This window comes from Petaurus breviceps, unplaced genomic scaffold (genome assembly GCF_028583685.1).
Source record: "Petaurus breviceps papuanus isolate PSGF00001 unplaced genomic scaffold, PetGlider_PUasm1.0 140, whole genome shotgun sequence".
Lineage (NCBI taxonomy): Eukaryota > Metazoa > Chordata > Mammalia > Diprotodontia > Petauridae > Petaurus > Petaurus breviceps.
The window spans coordinates 27,251,852-27,272,155 of record NW_027185698.1 but is presented as its reverse complement, the minus strand read 5'-3'; the positions used below and the strand labels follow the sequence as shown (position 1 = coordinate 27,272,155).

The following is a 20,304-nucleotide window of genomic DNA, read 5'->3' as shown; positions in this document are numbered from 1 at the left end:
TCTCTCTCTCTCTCTTCTCCTCTCCTCTCCTTTCCTCTCCTCCTGTGCTTCTGGGTTCCAGTTGGGCTGTTCACTGTCTCTCATTAGTATCCTACTTTTCTAACTTTGCTTAAGTGCTCCCTATGCCTGAAATGTCCATTCCCACCCACCCACCACATCCCATGATCCTCTATTGTCCTCTGTGGTCCTCTATCTTACCTGTCTTCCAAGTGTCCTCACAGTGCTATTGAAGAGATGAAATAAGATAACTTGGCTTTCCTATGGTAATAGCATTTAGGAACAGAAAGAATGTTAAGGATAATCAAGTCCCACTATATAATTTTACAACTGAGGAAACTGTGGCCGGATAGGAGATGTACTTTCCCAAGGTTACAGAAGTAGTAAGGAGAACCTGAATTCAGATCTAGGTCCTTCGATTCAAATCTAGGACTTTTTCCTATTTTTATCTTTCCTATTTTTCTATTAAATATGTAAACTATAAAGTTTTATATGAATATAGGGTGGCAATAGTATAATTATTATTTCCTATCCTTCTAATCTTTACATACAATGAAGTCTAGATAGAAATGACCTTCTGACAAATTGTATTCAACTATCCTTTTATATTTAATCTTTGACAGACTATTGAGCAGGTAGATAAAATTATTGTTTGGGGTTTTTATTTAATAATTGAAAATGTTGAGATGTAAGCTCATCTTCTGAAGACTTACTAGAAATATTTTCAAGACAACTCCAATAGTAGACATTCGGGCAGGAAGTCAATAAATATTTATTAAATGCCTGCTGTGTGCCAGATGCTGTGCCAAGTGTTGCGTATATAAATATGAAAGAGAAATATAGTCCCTCCCCTCAAAGGACCTTAACATTCTAATGGGGAAAAATATATAAAAGGAAGCTAAAAATGGATAGCAATGAGGGGAAAGGTACCCAGAAGGGAGGATGATAAGGGCGCATTTTGGAGAAGTCTGAAGAGGTCCAAAAGAGAACAAAGCCACGTGAGAAAAAGAGATATCTGGCCTGGATCACCTCATTAAAACGAACATTTTGCAGTTGATGACTCCATACTCCAAACAGAGAGAAAAAGGGTACCAATGAAGTGTGAGTACCATGGCTAATTGAATCTTGCCAGATGGTGAGATACCCCAATGATGAGGTTCTGGAGAACGATGGAGAAAACCAAAGCAGTTCAAAAGACTACAGAGTGAGGTGGGAAATGAAGAGATGGTTATCTTAGATAGCCTTCTTAAATGGAGGTTTTGGAGACAGGGCGACATGGGTGATATATCTATTTTATCTTAGTCCCACATGGTTTTTATTTCTTCTATTGGATCTCTATATTTTTAGAGTTTTTTATTCCATATAGTTTGGAGATTATGAGGGTTTAGTATGGCAACATCTAATTATATAGATCCTTGCCCTTTGGGAAGTCCTCGTGTGACCCCTGTAATTGGCTCTGAAAATTGTAACATGAAAAAACCTGAAGCTTGGGACAATGCCTCCCCATCACCAGCTGAGCAGAGCCCAATTTTGACATAAAGTTCAAAGTTAAGAAAACGTTGAAAAATGAGCAAAGAAACAAAAAAAAAGAATTTAACCATAAGGAAGTAAGATGGCAAGAAAGACCAATACATAAACTCAGAAGACAACAATATTTTTTTAAAGCTACAAAAGAAGCCTCAAATAAAAATGATATTTGGACCCAAGCTCAAGAAGAAATCCTGGGAAAGGTCAAGAAAGAGATAAAAATGGTAGAGGAAAAATTGGGAAGAGAAATGAGAGTGATGCAAGTAAATTATGAAATGAGAATTAACAGCTTGGTAAAAAAAAAAAAGACACAAAAAAGTGGTACAAAAATTCACTGAGGAGAACCCTGAATGGACTCTGCTCTTGGTCTCATGATTGGATCACTCTCATGACATCCTGAAGTTCATGAGCTTTTCTAAACACTTTCACCTAAAAATCAAAATAGAATAGACATAAAAAGACAGAAGCAATAGCAAGATCATATATTCACAGGCTACATTATAGCAGTACAAGTGGGGAAATAAAGGACTATAAGGTCTCTCTCTTCACTGAGAGCCTAGTCCTTGCCTGCTCTGTCACCACCTAGTCTGGGAAGAGCCTTGACATTTTTTGATGGACACCCCCACTCCCAGTACTGGCCAAACAAACAAAAAGCTTCATCTCTACCACATACTTTATGTACCATGCTTAAGTCCACACAAGGGTTGAATCAACTGAGCATATTGTATTTGTTCATAAGAACTGGGTTCATTGGCAAGGCCCCCATTATACCATGATTATTCTCAGTTCCAGTGGTTTATTTATTGACTTCTTAAGAATATTTTGGAGAGTAGATGGAAATATGTCATCTATTAGTTTATGAAGGATAGCAGCCTTCTGGCATATAACTCTGGTCACTTGATCATGTCTTTTTAAGTATTTAGTAGGTGCTAAATTCTTGCAACTGAAAATAGTCTAGTAGACAATTTTTACCATTTCCATACAAAATCTGCATTGATCAAAAACATCTAAGATTCTTTTTTTCCTTGACCTCAACTTCTTTTTTTTAATTTTATTTTATTTATTTACTTTTAGTTTATAACATTCAGTTTCACAATCCCTTGAGTTTCAAATTTTCTCCCCCTCCCTCTCCTCCTTCCCCCATGAAAGCATGCAATAATATATAGGATCTACAAATACCTGCACATTAAACATTAGTCAAGTTGTAAAGAAGGATTATAACCAGTGGAGTGAACAGTGAGAAAGAAAAAACAAAACAAAACAAAAAGAGAGAGGAAGTAGTTTGCTTCAATCTGAATTTCAGATTCTATATATTTTTCTCTAGATGAGGGTATCTCTTTCCATCATGAATTTTTTGGAGTTGTCTTATAACCCTGCAATTGCTGAGAGGAGCCCAGTCTATTAGTTATCACATTATTAATATCACATATTAGTTATATGTTAGTCATCACACATGCGATGTGTCTGTAATTGTGTACAAATTTCTCCTGGTTCTGCTCTTCTCACTCAACATTAGTTTATATAAGTCCCTCCAGGTTTTTATGAAGTCTGTCTGCTCCTCATTTCTTATAGCAAAATAATATTCCATTACATTCATGTACCACAACTTGTTTAGCCATTCCCCAACTGATGGGCATCCCCTCAATTTCCAATTCTTTGCCACCACAAAAAGAGCTACTATAAATATTTTTATACATACAGGTCCTTTTCCCACTCCCATGATCTCTTTGGGATACAACCCTAGAAGTGGTATTGCTAGGTCAAAGTTATTTTGATAATACAGTTATTTATATATATATATATATATGTATGTATATACACATGTGTGTATATATATATGTACAAATACAGTTATTTATATCCCTTTGGGCATAGTTCCAGATTACTCTCCAGAGTGACAATCAATTCACAACTCCACCAGCAATGCATTAGTGTTCCAGTTTTCCACATCCTCTCCAACATTTATCATTTTTCTGTTTTGTCATCTTAGCCAATCTGACAGGTGAGATGTGGTACCTCAGAAATGTTTTGATTTGCATTTCTCTAATAAATAGTGATTTAGAACACTTTTTCATATGCTTATAGATATCTTTAATTTCTTCCTCTAAAACTGCCTGTTCATATCGTTTGATTATTTATCAATTGGGGAATGACTTGTATTCTTATAGATTTGACTCAGTTCTCTGTATAAAATCTAAGATTCCTGATGAACTTTCTATAATTTATTGTTACAATGATCTGTTCTCATATTGCTATTATGAATCTCTATAAACAAATATGTTTGATTCTGTCATTGTTAGAAAAATGGTTTAACACTCCTTTGTCAACATATTGTTGGTCAAATTAATGTGGGTGTTGTTCAATGTCTTTAAGTTTCTCTCTTGAATGTTAGTTTCTCATAGGCTCCATCTAAAGATAAATGAAGATTAGTTCATCCAATAAGTCTGGTGGTGTGTACATATTATCCATCTTTACTATTACACCATGAAGTTCCATGTGTTCCTAAAGAATTTCTATATGTTTTTAACTTATCATACAATCTAAGAACATTTATTAGTATTCCTCCTTTTTGAAGAGGAAGTGATAACCACCCTATGTGGTAGGTTCTGTGTTTTGTTTATATTGTATTAATTGTTGCTTGGATTATTATTAGTAATCAAAAAAAACAATAATAACAACAAAGTATTAGCTACAAACACATTTACTAAATATTTTCTTCTTATCATTCTGCTGAAAGATCCAAATAGGGAAAATATCTCTAAAAGATATTGAGGGTTTGGGGGTTGGGTGGGAATGAGCTCTTGGAATTGCATTCATTTTAAGGGGATTTTTCATTTTTATTTTTAGCCTTTTACAAAGCTACTCTTAGAAATGGAAACTGGTGAGAATTCCAAGCTTTTTTTGAGCTCTTAGTATTAATTTTAAGTAAGCTGTGTAAACCAGGAAAGGCATCTCAATTATAAACAAACTATGCTTTGAAGCAGTGCCCATATTTTAATGTTTTCAATAAAAATCTTAAAATAAAGTCAGAAAGAAGATATTTTCCAGTCTTCAAAGAGAGCTATAGTCAGATAAAGTAGAGTCTCTTGGAATACAGTGTTTGGAATGCTGTGAATTATATTGCTTATGTTTAAATGCTGAGTTCTTATGAATTAAGTATATATATTTTGCTTTTTTTTGGAGGGCAATTGGGGTTAAGTAACTTGCCCAAGTCACATGGCTAGTTTTTTTTTTTTTATGTTAAGTGTCTGAGGCTGGATCCGAACTCAGGTCCTCCCTTCTCCAGGACCAGTGCTCTACTCACTAAGCCATCTACTCACCCTGAATTAAGTATATTTTTGTGTCACATCCAATATATTTAGGCAAGATTGGATTTCCACTGAAAGTCAAAAATTAATAACTGGATTTTCAGGAGAAGGTAGATGTTCATAGAATTATTTACAGAACAGAAAAAAAACCAACACACATGTATACATATACACATCCCACAAAATTCTGATAATAATAATAGTTCAGATTACCAGTTCACAAAGCTTGCTTCCCACCCAGCCTCATTGAATGGAGGAAAAATAGTGAAGAAAGGTTCCATTTTCTTCATTACCACCAATGACAATTTCTAACCAACCATCACCCATAGTCAGACATAGGAACCCTGGAAGTGGCAACACCTCCCAGATCATCAGGCCTGCTTCCAGCCTAACCATCATAGCCATTACCCAGGGAAACAGTCCCTGTGGAAAAGGAGTCAGTTTACATTCAAACAACTCCCACAAGCAGGGCAAGCAAGCCAGACTAGCTGAAGCATCAAGAGAAGCTGAAGGAGAGACAGGAAGCAGCATATGCCAGGCAAGTCAAACCACTACCACCACCTCTCCTCAGATTCTAGGGGAGACAATCTAGGACCTGGAACCCAAAAGCCTCAGTGATAGCCATGCTTCCAAATCACTGCCCTCAGTTATTTTCTGGGAAGCAATCACTGGAGAGAAAGCCTGGCAAGTGCACCCACTGGTGCTATGACCACTGCTACTAAAAACCCTCAACAGAAAGCTGTTGCCACCAGTCCTTGGCCCTGACAAATGGTTCTACATCAGAAACTAATACTGTCCTATCAATGTTGTTGCTGTTCAGTCATTGAGGCATGTCTGACTCTTCATGATGGTCTTTTCTTAACTGTAGAAAAGCCATGAAAAGCTGAGATTCTCCTCAACTTTCCCTCCCTGTTCCTGGTTATTTAGCACGTACCATACTCTTTTCCTTGCATTCCCTTTTTAAAAAACCTTGTTCCTCCAGCCTGATATTTCTCACTTCACATAAATACCAAGATCAATTATGAATGCTGTGTACTACTTTTTTGATATATTGTTTGAGAACAGAGAAAACAAAGAAGGGAAAGGCAGGAACTACTTGGAATACACAAAGATTTTAAAAGGATAAAGTCTGACGCTATCCTAGCAATCCATGATTTCTCCAGCCTGGGAGCTTAAGCTTTTATTGTTTTATTAAAAATTAATCATCTTAATAAGCTTCTCAAAATAGAAGAGAAAAAACCATGTGGACATAAGAATTCATTTGCTCCTAGGCTCAAACATTGAGGCTGTAGCCAAAGCAGGTCATTTATAAAGGGCAGTCTGTGTATTCTTCTCCCCTTGAGAGAAGAAAGAGGTGGGGGGGGAGGGGGGGAAGAGTAAAGGCAGTGAGCAAAAGGGAGGGTTCTATTGCCCTGAGGTGGCCTTAGTAGGAATTAACTGGAATGAATTGGGAGGAATCTGTCCCTCTTCAGGAAGAAAGAAGGAAAGTTTTTGGACAAACTTTGCCCTCCACAGGTTACAAGCATAAAATCAAACACAGATTTCTGAAGGACTGCACTTGAGACATCTTTCTAAATTAACATTGAGTCATTATGGACCACTTTTTGTGGGTAGTCATGTAACCCACATCTCTCCATCTTGTCCACAAAAACTGCATGAGAGCCTTTGTCAAATGCTTCATTGAAATGTAAGTAAATTATATGAACTGTAGTCACTTGACACTGTTGTTGTTGAGTCATTTAGTTATGTCCAACTCTCTGGGGCCTCATTTGGGGTTTTCTTCACAAATATATTGGAGTGCATTGTCATTTCCTTCTCCAGCTCATCTTACAAATGAGGAAACTGAGGCAAACCAGGTTAAGTGACTTGCCCACAGCCACATAGTTAATAACTGTGAGGCACTTGTAAATCCCTTGCTATACCAATCTAATAATTTAATACTTCAATGGATCCATTATTTCATTGATATGAGTCCTGTCTCTAACAGTGGACATTCAAACCCATTCACCATATTCTCATTCTTTTGACAGTCAAATAGCCCTATCAAAAAAGGGGGGCTAGTCTAGCCAAACTTTTTCTTGATATAACCATTCTGGGTCTTTGTGATTACTGCATCCTTCTAGATCTTCCTTAACAATCTCTTTAACAATACATCCTAGAATTTTGCCAAGAATCTAAGTCAGGCTCATAGACCTTTCTTTAGTTTACCATCCATTCTTTTATCTTTTTTTGAAAACATATAGTTTCTCTTCTCTTGTAGTACCTCTCCTATTCTCTATAGTATTTCAAATATCACTGACCATGGATCAGCAATCACATCCACCAATTCTTTCATTGCCCTAGGATATAGTTATTTCATCTAGGCATGATGACATGAACTCAAGAATCTAGGTACCTGTTATTATCACCTTACTCAGCTTGGATTTCAACCCTATACTAGATATTTTTGTTTCATCCTTTTCAGACCAAAGATCATTACCCTTGATAGAAAATACAGAGGCAAAATAAGAGTTGAATACTCCTATTTTCTCTCAATTTACTATTATTATCCTATTCACTCTGAGCAGTGGTACTCTCCTTTCTTCCATTTTCCTATTTTCTTCAATATAATTTTGTACAAAAACAATTTGTGGCTTTCTTTGGTTTTCTTGACAATTTAACTGATTCTTACCTTTAGTACTTCAGACACCATTCTTAAAGGATTGCATTATGTTTTCATATTTATCTTCTATTATCTACCCTTGTTTATATCTTCTGTAAATATTTTGTACCTGAGATTCCAAGAGTTTCCTGTGCATACTTATCAGTGTCTTAAGAGAAATTCCTATTTTTCTTCTCATTGGAATGATTTCTCTTTGTGTCTTAAGAATATTATTCTTGAGAGCTTTCCATTCCTCCCAGACTGAATTCTCTTGCAGAATTTTAGATCATGACATCCTGAAACCTTTGATATCTGTTCTTTGTAAAAAGGATGGATATTGGACTTCTGCCTGGCTTTCTTCTCCTCTATTATGAATTATAAAAAGGAGTGATCACTTCCTATCAAGTCTCTGATCATTTCTACAGGTTTTTTCTCTTTATTAGTAAGAAAAGAGCTCAAGATGTTAGTTATTTATGAAATTTACTTTTTGACGATTGGGATTCTGTTTAAGATAAGTCTAATAATTAGTTGTTGAGAGAGAGAGAGAGAGAGAGAGAGAGTGCATGCACACACACTCCACCTAATGAAATCCCCCATCACTACTAAATCATGCCTCCAAGACAAGCTTGTGATTTATTTCCTCAATTCCTCATTGATTTATCCCTTCTGTTTTGGTGGTCTAAATAGAATATTCTAGTTTCAGCATTACTTCTGTTAATCTTTGCCTAAATTTGTTCATCATGCTTTTTTTTTCCCATTGGGCTCCTGAATTTTTCTACATGAGCATATATCGATTACCTATAATGCTATTCCACTCATTCCTTCCTTCCTATTCTGTAACTTTTGAATGAGAAATATGCTTCCAGACCCATGTTCCAATCAGTTCAATATAACTGACTCAGTAATATAAGATCAACTTTGCCTCCTTACTTTAAGAGCTCTTACATTAAGATCAACTTTGCTTGTTACATCTCCTTTTTATATTCACATATAAATATATAAGGTCATGAGTTTTATTCCTGGACTTTCTGAAATTAATCTCTCCTGAATTTCTCTGTTAGATTTATTCCTGTGTTATAGCTACCATCTATAACATTTAGCTTGGGAGATATGTATAGGCATGTTTCCCTCTACTTTTTTACCTTAAAGTCATTTTTATTAGACTTAGGAGATCCTATGCCCTCACCCTCTTGTTTCTTTCTGAATTTAGAAGACCCTTCTAAATGTATACATCATACTCAGCTCTATCCCAATCTTTCCTTTGAATTAGCCAATTACTAATGACAATCTTAGGCATACAGTTTACATTTCCATGCATAAATAGTAAACAATTGGTGCTCATTGAGTCCCTTATAATTTGTCTTTGATGTTTAACTTTTATTTATCCTGGATCTTTTGTGTCATATTTTCTATTAAGTTCTGATCTTTTTTTGCAACAAAATCCTGAAATTCTGTCAATTCATTAAATATCCATTTCTTGGAGGGGCAGAGTCAAGATGGTGGAGTAGAAGCAGGTCCTTCCCCCGGCTTCGGCTTCCATTTTCCCCAAATCATGTAAAAGGGGACTCTGAAAAAACTTTGGAACTACAGAACCTACAAAATTACACAGAGGAGCTAACGTCCCACAAAGGACAGCCCAGCAGGCTGGCAGAGATTGGCCAGCGCAGTGCTCTGGGAGCCAAGCCCAGCTCTACACCAAAGCCCAGGGCAGGCTTGACCACATACCAGAGGGAATCCAGATCACCAGCAGTTGTGGTCATTTCCAGAATTATCAACACATAGATGCTAAGGACAAAGTGAGAGGTCAGTGCACTGTGGACTTTGGGACCCAGTAGTTGGGAATGCATTGGCTTTTGCCCCTGGGGCGAGAAGCCGCTGAGGAACCCTGGCTGTGCAGCCACCCCCACATGGCAGCTTAAGTTCCTAGCCTGCATACTGTAGGGGGACCAAGCCACCAATCTGAGGGGTAATCGCCCTTGCTTTAAACTGCTTGGATCTGGATTGTGGTTTAGGGTGGAGGTACTGGGGTATGTGTCCAGCTTGCCAGAGTGTGTGGAGGCTTCAGCAAGGGCACCCAACTAATGCCTCTGGCAGCTGAGAAAGCCCCAGCATTTGGTATGAAGCTCCACTGTCTACTGTGGCAAAAAGCCCAAGGGTCAAGTGACTGAGGGGTGACATGACCAGGAAAGGGAAAAAAAAAGAACCCAATATTAGACTCCTATTTTGGGGACAAAAGGGAGCAAAGCATGGAAAAGGAGGAAGGCAGTGGAGTCAGAACTCCTGCACCAAAATCTTCAAAGGAAAATACGAGCTGGTTACAGGGCATAGAGGACCTTAAGAAGCACATAAGAGAAGAGGAGGAAAAATTGGGAAGACAAATGAGAATGATGCAAGAAAATTATGAAATGAGAGTCAACAGCCTGACTTAGGAAAATCACACCTTAAAAAATAGACTAACTCAAATGGCAAAAGAGGCTCAAAAAGGCAATGAGGAGAGGAATGCCTTAAAAAGCCTAATTTGCCAAATGGAAAAAGAATCTCAAAAGCTCACTGAAGAGAATCATTCCTTCAGAATTAGAAAATGGAAGCTAATGACTTTATGAGAAATCAAGATGCTGTTAAACAGATCCAAACAAATGAAAGAATAGAAGGCAATGTGAAATATCTCATGGAAAAAACCACTGACTTGGAAAATAGATCCAGGAGAGATAATTTAAAAATTATTGGGCTACCTGAAATCCATGATCAAAGAAAGAACCTAGAAATCAACCTCCAAGAAATCCTCAAGGAAAACTGCCCTGATGTTTCAGAACTAGAGGGCAAAATAGAAGTTGAAAGAATCCACTGATCACCTCCTGAAAAAGATCCCACAAAGAAAACTCCTAGGAATATTATAGCCAGGTTCCAAAATTCCCACATCAAGGAGAGAGTATTACAAGAAGCCAGGAAGAAACAATTTGAATATTGTAGAAACACAATCAGGATAATCCAGGATCTGGCAGCTTCTATGCTGAGGGATTGAAGGGCTTGGAATGTGATATTCCAGAGGTCAAAGGAGCTGGGATTAAAACCAAGAATCACCTACCCAGCAAAACCGAGTACCATGTTTCAGGGGAAAGTATGGTCATTCAGTGGAATTTCAAGCATTCTTGATGAAAAAATCAGAGTTGAATAGAAAATTTGACATTCAGATACAAGAAGCATGAGAAGGTAAACAGGGACAAGAAATTGTAAGGAACTTGTCAAAGTTGAAATATTAACATTCCTACATGGAAAAACAATAATTGTAACTGATGAAACTTTTCTTAGTATGAAAATTCTTGAAGGGAATATATGTGTGTGTATGTCTATATATGTCTATATATGAGGGTATATGGGCATATGAATACATATGTGAATGTGTGTATATATATGTTTACAGGTATACATAGATAGAGCGCACAGGACCAATTTAATAGGAAGGGATGATACTTAAAAGGTGAAATTAAGAGGTGAGAGAAGAATATAATGAGAGGAGATGGGGAGAGACAGAATGGAGTAAACTATCTCATATAGAAGAGGCAAGGAAAAATGGTTACAATGGAGGGGAAGAATAGGAAGGCAAAAGGGAATGGGTCAACCTTATTCTCATTGAATTTGGCTTGGGGAGGGAATGAAATACACACAGGGTATCTTACCCTACAGGAGAGTAGGGAGGAAGGGAATGAAAGGGGGGATAATGGAAGGGAGGGCAAGCTGGGGGGAGGGAAGTTGGAAGCACCCACTTTTGGAAAGGTACGGGATCAAAGTAGAGAATAGAACAAGTGGGAGGTGAGATAGGAGGGAGGGAAATATAGTCAGTCTTTTGCAATATATCTACTATGTTAATGTTTTGCATTAGCTACACATGTACAACCTCTACTGAACTGCTTATCTTCCCAGTAAGGGTGGGTAACAATGGAGGAAGGGAATGAATCTAGAATTCAAAGTTTTAAAATCAAATGTTTAAATATATATATATACATATACTATTATTAATACAATGTTACATGTAATTGGGAAATAAGATATACAGGCACTGGGGCATAGAGATCCACCATGCCTTACTGGAAAAGTCAAAAGGGGTATGGGAGAAAATATGGGAGAGAGCAGATTGGAGGAGGGGATATCCTGTGAGACTGCTATTTTGGGGCAGTGGGTAGGGGAAAAACGGGGAGAAAATTTGTAACTCAAAATCTGGTGGAAATGAATGATGTAAATCAGAAGTTAATAAAACATTTGGGAAATGAAAAAATATCCATTTCTTTTTGTTGTTGTTGTTCAGGATTATACTTCACTTTGCTGGGTATGATATTTTTGACTGCAACTCCAGTTCTTTTGCTCTTTGATATATAGTGTTCCAAGATCTGTGATCTTTTAATGTAATCGCTGCTAGGTCTTGTGTAATTCTAATTGTGGCTCCATGGTATTTGAATTGTTTATTTCTTGTTGCTCATGATATTTTCTCCTTAACCTTGGGTTTTCAGAATTTGGCTATCATATTCCTATAGGTTTTCATCCTGGGATCTGTTTCAGGTAGTGAACGATGGAGTTTTTCTATTTCTACTCTCTCCTGTTGTTCTAAACCTTCAGAGTAATTTTCTTTAATTATTTCTTGTATTATTATATCAATCACAGCTTTCAGGTAGTCCAATCTTTTTTTTGTATTTTCTTCTTGATCTGTTCCCAGATCAGTTGTTTTTCTTATGAGATGCTTTACATTCTCTTGTATGTTTTATTCTCTTTATTTATTTTGTTTTATTATTTCTTGTTCTCTTATAACATCATTGGCTTCCCCTTTATCCAATTCTAGTTTTCAAGGAGTTGTTTTCTTCCTTAAGATTCCAGATCTCCTTTTCCAGTTGTTTGACCTTCATAGAATTTTCTTGGTTTTCTTGGATTGTTCTTATTTTAATTTTTCCTCAATCTTTCTTATTTTATTTTTAAAGCGTTTTTTAATTCTCCTGAGAATTCTTTTTGGGGAGGTGACCATTTGAAATTATTCTTTGGGGGGGAATAAAGGCTTTTTTTGCTTCAGTATCCTCCTTTGAAGATGAACCCCATCTTCTCTTCCCATAGTAACTGTGATTGTGTTCTTTCTCTTTCACTTACTCATTTTTTTTGTTTTAATTTTTACAGCTCATTATTATAATCACCTCTAGTCCTGGAATGTGGGGGGTGGTACCTCTGGCCTCAGGCCTTTCATGCTGTTATTTTTTGAGCTTTGTCCTTGGTCCAACTTCTACACTCCTTTCCTCCTCCAAGCCACAGCTAAGGGTCTCCAGCATGCTATGCTGGAAATGCTCTTGCTTCTTGACGACCTCCAGTGGTGCAACTCTCAGTTCTCTACTCTGGCCTGGAATGGAAAGGAAATGCTCACTCTCCTATAAGTGCTCACAACCAGCAGCATCCCTTCCCTATTGCTTCTGCACTCACTGGGTGTGTGGTGGTTTCTTTGCCCCTTCAACTGCAGTCCATGACTGTGTCTTGTCTCTGCAGCACAACTGAGCCTAGCTTCCCTCTTCAGAAGAGGTTCCTTCAATCTTCCCTTCTCAGATGTCTAACCCCCCCATACTGTCTGTGAGGTGAGGATTTCTGTGGCTAAGGCTACCTCCAACCCCAGTTGCCCCCAGGGATTATTGTTTATTTTTTCAGGGGAGATAGCCTAGAAGTATTTATACTTCACTCAGGCAAATCTCCATCCTAGGGTCTTTCTTCAGATCTTCTCTGGTTGTCCCATAAGGACCACTGTTCTGCCCCATCTCTTGTTTATTCTTACTGCTCTACATTCACTCTTGAGGTGCTGATTTGTCTTGTTTGTAGAGGAAACCTGGAGAGCTTGGAAATTTCTGACCTACTCCATCATCTTCCCAGAATCCTCTCCCTTGATCCTAAACTTTGAAATCTACTTTATTTCTCTCACACTAAATTTACTTTCCCCCCTACTGTACAGCAAAAAAAAAAGATCACTGGAAGTGGAATTAAAGAACATGGGTTCAAATCCTAGCTCTGCCAAGTATTACCTGTGTAATTGTGGTCATGTCACTTCACAGAATTCATGAGTTGGGAGGGACCTCAGTAGTCATGTAGTACAACTTATACCAAAAATGAAACTTTACTATAACATACTGAAAAATGTTAGTCTAGCCTTCACTCAAAGGCCAGTAAGGAGGGGGAAGTGTATCTTCTTTGGGGGATAGGGACAGTACATTCCACTTTCAGATAGCTCTAACCATTCAAAATGTTTTCTTGATATCAATCTCAATCAGACGCTTGGCAGTTTCCTCCCATTGCTCCTGATTCTGCCAAATACAATAGTTTAATTCCCTTCTACACGTGAAAGCCATTCAAATATTGGAAGACAGCTATCATGTCTCCTTTAAATCTGCCCTTCTTTGGGCTAACCCAGTTCCTTCAACAGATCCTTTTATGGCATGAACTCAACGCCCTTGATTATCCTGGCTGTCCTCTTCTAGTGCCTTTTTAGATCACTTTCCTCATCTTCAAAGAGTTTAGACTAAATTACTTCTAAGGTCCTTCTATCTCTCACCCCATAATCCTATGACCCACCTGATCCCCTGGACCCCTCTTCTCTTGTTGACCATCTCCCCCAGGCTGGTTCCACTTGCTTCCATAGCCAGCATTGATACCATGCTCTATCATATTACTGTTTTGCTAGCTGCTGTCTGGAAATTACTTGTCCCTTTTACCTTCCACATGTCTGAACTATTTATTCTATATACAAAGTAACTCTCTGCCATCTGGTTGCTCCAATCCTAATTCTAAGATATAAAATGTTGTTAGAGCAAAGCATAAAGACTGGGAAAAGTCTGGACCTGTGATTTCACCAGAGGAGGGATTCCTGGTATGGGAATTCCCTTTTTCAATTCAATTTATAGTGTTAAAGCACTTCCTGGGACATTGAAAGGATAAACAACTTATCTGGGGTCACACAGCCATTATGCATCAGAACTAGGACTGACACAAAGATTTTCCTAACTCAGTGGTCAACATTTTGTCCATTAGGTCAAGATGCCTCTATTTTATCCACAAAAAAAAATTGTGGTTCATAATTCAGCAGGGCTCTCACTGCCGCTTCAGGCCAATAAACTGTGGCATATAGATAGAATTTTATTACAGCATAAGAAATAACATGAGTAATTCTGAGAAACACTGGAAGACTTAAATTAATTGCTGAAGAATGAAGTAAGAAGAACCAGGAGACAAATATATACAATAACTAAAAGAAGATTATGAAAGCAACACTAATAGACAACCAGACTCTTATTAGTCACATTGACCAATCTTGGTCCTAGAGAATAGATGATGATACATACTTCCCTCCTCTTAATGAGTGGCGTGAGAATAAAGGAGTAAAGTGTACACTGTGTCAGACTAAGGTCATTTTGTAAAGGAGTTTTGCTTAATTGCTTTTCTTTGGCAGGTAGATGGTATAATAGATAGAGGGCTGGTTCTGGAGTCAGGAAGACCTAAGTTCATATCCAAGCTCAGACATTTGCCCGTGTGATCTTAGGCAAAGTCATTTAAATCTCTGTCTGCCTCAGTTTCCTCAGCTGTAAAATGAGGATAGTAATAGCACCTACCTCCTAGGGTTGTTGTGAGGATCATATATGAATCTCTTAGTACAGTGCCTGGCACATTTTCCCCTTTCTTTATTATGAAGCAGGATTCAGTGAGAAGTGACTATGATGTTAAAAAAAGGAGGCATCAACAAAATTTTTTAAAATAAATCAATAAAATGGAATCACAGAGAAACTTTATGATACAGTGGAGAGAATGCTGGATTTGAAGTAAAAAGTCTTGGATTCAAAGTCTCACTCGATCATTTACTTTCTATGACCATGGACAGGTCATTTAACCTTTCTTAACCTCCATTTCCTCAACTGTAAATTGGGAGGCAAGCCAAGATGATGTCTGCTCTCATTTACAGCTCTAAATCTATCATCCTATGGGAAAAAATAAATAAGGGAATGGATTAAATAATCTCTAACATCCTTTCTAACTCTGACATGCTGTAATAATGTGAAATATTTTCTAAAAAAGCAAGCAAAAAGATCCTTGGAGATGTGTCAAAAACCAGATTCATGGTTATTTGGGGGTTTGTTTGGGTGTTTTTCAGCCAAAGAGATCAGAGTGGTGTTTAACTTGAAGTATTACGGTTTGCTTGCTAATGTCAATTGTGCAGACGGTCTGTGTTGTTGCTCAAGGAGGAATTCAGTCATGAGCCAACAGATATAGTAGGATATTTACTCTTGTTAGAGTGTTCAAGGAATCCTTCTTCGGGACTCAACCCATCGGGGAAGTTTCTGTCAGTGGAGCTGAGCCCTATGCCGCCTGCTTCACAATCTCTCAACAACGTGTGCCCCTCCTCCCCCATGGTCTGGGGAAATTTTTTTGCAGAGCAAATCAGGAAATTACTTATCATTCGGAACCAGTGGAGAGTTATGAGTGCCTGCCTGCTGACATGAAGGGCTTTTGAACCAAAGCGTCACATCTGCATGCATTATAATTCAAAGGCTTCAGTTACTGGAAGGTCTTGGGAGCCATGTAAGTAAACAGCTGAAAGAAACCCTCCTCCAGTTGCTTTTTTTTTTATTTGGGGAGACATGTTCAAGAATGAAGCCTTCTGGCTGACATCTACGTTACTTCTGCTTTGCTCTTCTGAGAGTGTGGGATGGTATTTTTTGAGGAAGGAGGGGGTTGATGTATATACTCTAGGGCTCAATCAGTGGAATGCGCACCTCCACAGGGAAAGCATTGCTGGTCATCAGCTTTCGACATGGAGATGGGGAGGGAAGCAGGAGCTGAAAGCTCCCCCCTTCTTGTTTCCTGCAATCCAATTTCGTGAGCTACATTCCCTCTGGCAGCCAATTCTCCTCACTCTTGACCCAGGAAAGGACACTTTGCATTTAACAAGACCATGAGACAGGGCCAAGGAGCCATGAAAGTAACCAACAGTGGCTTATTACATAGACACTGATATATTGAGTTGTCAGTGAGTCAGAAACAGAAGGATCCAAGGTAGAAAAGAAAGGGCGCAACATCTTTTCTATGCCGTAACAGGTCAACAAAATGTTTTTCTAATTTACCAATAAAATAATCATTTTAAAGTATCTGTATATTCCCCCACAATATAGAACAGATGTCAGACCCCCTTTTCTGTACCTTGAATTCCTATTTTAGAGTTGCTGACAGCTCAATATATCAGTGTCTATGAAATAAGTCTCTAACCCTTACTTTCATGTATAATGGCCCCTAAGTGGTGTAACCTTTGCCCTCGGAGGCTTTTCTCATAAGAAAAGGAAGACCCATTGAATTTTCCCTCTTGTCATGGAGTCTCACCTTGTTTTCCATGTATCTTACTGTCCACATGCATATGTAGATACCAGCAGTCATAGGTGGAGAATCACCCAAAATACATATGCCTGTATTCATCTAAAGACTGGGAAACTTTTTAAAACTTAAAATGCATCATGGATGTATACTTTTATATAACGTATATCTTTATTACTTCCCCAATGAAACAGTGCATAACAGTACATTTCCTTCTGATGTTATAACAAGGGAAAGTGTGGTCATTGTTAAGTTTCTACTGAATATAAGGATTGGATCCAGAATTGAACTGGAATAAGGACTTCCCAGGTGAGGAAACTTTATCTACCAGTCCAGGTCAACATCTTTTCTGCAGCTAATAGCTGGATCCCAATTAGTGGGATAAAGAATACGTTAAGTGGTGACACTGCTATTCAACTTCCCCCTGCATATTTCCATGGGACTTGGCATAATTATCATATTTTACATAAATCCAATCAAATCAAAAACAATTTGTATATCATAAGGAGTTGCCTAAATACCAAAAGATTAAATAAATTGGCTCAGGATCATACAGCCGTCACGTATGGAAGCAATGACTTCCTGGCATTGAGGCTGGTTCTTTATCCGCTAATCCACGTTATCCCTCACATTATTCTTTTTAGTGACCAATTCACATAAAGGGTTGAAGTTGTTGTATACGTAGGTAATAATTAAAACTACTGTAGATTTTTAGGAACCTTTCATTGTTTCTGCTCAATGAATCTGAAAACTTCAGTGTCCCTTCCCTATACCTGTCTAGCTGAATAGCCATAACCTCTCAGTCTTGTAGCTTTCTCTTGTCTCTATGTAAACCTTTCAAAACATCTTCATCTTTCCCAGCCTTAATTCTAGTTGACATTAGGCTTTTTTTCCCTAAAGTCCTGACTTCTGGCTCACACTCCTACACACCCTGTGGTGATGAGGCTTGGCTTTCTCCTATGTTAGTAATTGTCAGCAAGAGCCTAAGGTCTGTTGGAGGGTAGGAGGCTTGAAAATGTATTATATTTAAGTTTGAGATAATGAGCAATAGCAGATTACTGTCTATCACTAACCAACTCAGACAAAATTAATTCCATGGGCTAATGTTCACTAATGGTAGTAGACTATATGTCTGTAGAATATCTTATAGCTTCCAAGATGTTATTCTCATGCCAATCTCATGAGGTAGACAGGGCAAATATTATCACCACCAATTTGCCAATGAAAAGACTGACACTCAAGTGAGTTACTAAAGGTCACACAAGTGGGTTGAGTGTCAAGGCTAAGACTTGAATTTATGTGTCCTTACTCTACAACCAGCTCTCTTGGCCTTGCATTGCACCATACCAACAACCTTCACTCACAATGAATCCAAACACTAAAATACTATTCTAACACAGACAGCCAGGTTGATTTTTCATGCTTTAAATGCATGATATACTTCATGTCAGGTCTTACTCAATTTTTTATCCCCAGCATATCATCAAGTGCTTTTACAAATACTTCAGTGGTTTTATAGTTTCATTTATGTGAGTGCTTCTTTCATGGTAAAGATCACAATTCAGTTATATATTCTCAGATTCTGTATGGTTCTTACCTATGTGTTTCTCTGTTCTCCTTAGAGGAGCTACCCAACCCACCACAGTCTTTCCTTTGGTTCTTTTAATATTGAGTGGACACATGTGCAGCATTTGATTTATCCAACTATCCAACCATCATCTAATATCTCTGTGCTATTTCCTCATACCTCATTTTCAGTATGCATAATAGTCTTAAAAATTTATTTTAACTTATGTGGACATTATCTGGCTAATGTGGGATGATAGCTGGTTAATTTGAATGTTAGCCTGTGAAATAATAATAGTAGTAATAGTCACAGAGTATAATTGTATGGCTCCTGAAAGATTACAGAGCCTTGTCATACAAAGTCGTTTCTTATTTGGGTCTTGAGATTCACAATTATCTTGTGAAGTAGGCAGGGTCGTTAGCTTTGTCTGCTGTTCATTTGTTCCAGTAATGTGTGACTCTTTGTGACCCCATATGAGGTTTTCTTGGCAAAAGATACTGGAGTGGTTTGTCATGTGCTTCCCCAGCTCATTTGACAGATGAGGAAACTGAGGAAAACAGGGCTAGAGTCCCACAGCTAGTAAGTGTTTGAGACCAGATTTGAACTCAGTTAGATGAGCCTTCCTGGTTCCAGGCCCAGAACTCTGTGTCACATAGCTGCCCTATTGACTTTATAAATAAAAAATGGTGGAGACCAGTTAAGTAGTCTGCCTGATAAATGTTGGGGGAAAGATTATTACATAAATCTCTGAGATTTTTGGTGTGAACCATCAAGAAATAGGTATAAGTATGAATGTGTGAAAAGCAGTTATTCTGAGAAAATAAGGAAAGTAAGGCAGTAGGGATTGTACAGTTATAATTAGGGCCTTTTTTCTTCCTTATGTACCCTTCCCAATGTGATTGATCATAAAGACATTAGCTTATATGGTGACAAATAACCAAGGTGCCTTGTCCAAAGGGGAAAATTTCAACTCTCCAGGATTCTGTTGACTCTTGATTCCCACTTTGGAGGTGAAAGAGCTTCATATAATCTCAGTTCAAGCCCTGGTTCTGCCACTTACAACCTCTGTGACTTTTGGCAGGCTGTTTAACATTGTGAGCCTCAGTTTCCTCATCTATAAAATGAAGATGCTGAACTAGATGACCTCTATCTGATCTGTTCTGTAGCCCTCCATGTCTGGACCCACCGTGTAAGTAACTATACTGGAGCCCTGTGACCTTAGCCCCCTATGACCCCAGGATAGTTTTGCTCTGAAACATTCACATACCTTTTTGCTGACTGCTGGGGGCAAGAGAGGAGGAGCCAGACAGCCAACAGAACCATCTATGGCTGGAGTTAGGGGGGAAAAGGCAAGCATCTTTTCTCAATATCATTTTAACCTGAAGGAAGAAAAAGCAAAAAGTTGAGACTGTGGCCATTGTAGCATCTTATTTTTTATCTAAACTTGTGGCCTTACCTAAAATAACTTAGTACATAAAAAACTTACGTATATTTCAATTATTATATATAACATTAATATTATTATATTAATAATATATCATATACAATATAATTCAATTATATTCTAGGATCAGACAAAGCCTTTTTTTCAAGCCTTTATGGGAGGCAGTATAAGTAAAGTTATCCTCTTACAGATGAGATGTCTGAAACTCAGAGAGGAAAAGTAATTAGACTACAGCTATATGGCTAGGGGCAGCTAGGTGATGCAGGAGGTAGAATGCTGGACCTGGAATCAAGAAGACCTGAGTTCAAATCTGACCTCAGATACTTACTAGCTGTATGACTCTGGGCACGTCACTTATCCCCATATACCTCAGTTTCCTCATCTGTAAAATCAGCTGAGGAAGAAAAGGGCAAACCACTCTAGTATCTTTGCCAAGAAAACCCCAGGA

At 38.0% G+C, this 20,304-nt stretch overlaps 2 protein-coding genes across 2 annotated transcripts in view; both read left to right on the top strand.

The window, feature by feature from the left end:
• CC2D2A (coiled-coil and C2 domain containing 2A) overlaps positions 1-20,304 on the top strand; it is a 342,921-nt gene that overhangs the window by 43,718 nt on the left and 278,899 nt on the right. The gene's annotated exons all lie outside the window — the stretch shown is intronic.
• Positions 15,791-20,304, top strand: part of C1QTNF7 (C1q and TNF related 7) — a 109,058-nt gene continuing 104,544 nt past the window's right edge. The window contains exon 1 of the mRNA XM_069069527.1: positions 15,791-16,059. The gene's annotated coding sequence lies outside the window, so the exon portion shown is untranslated. The remainder of the gene's footprint in view (positions 16,060-20,304) is intronic.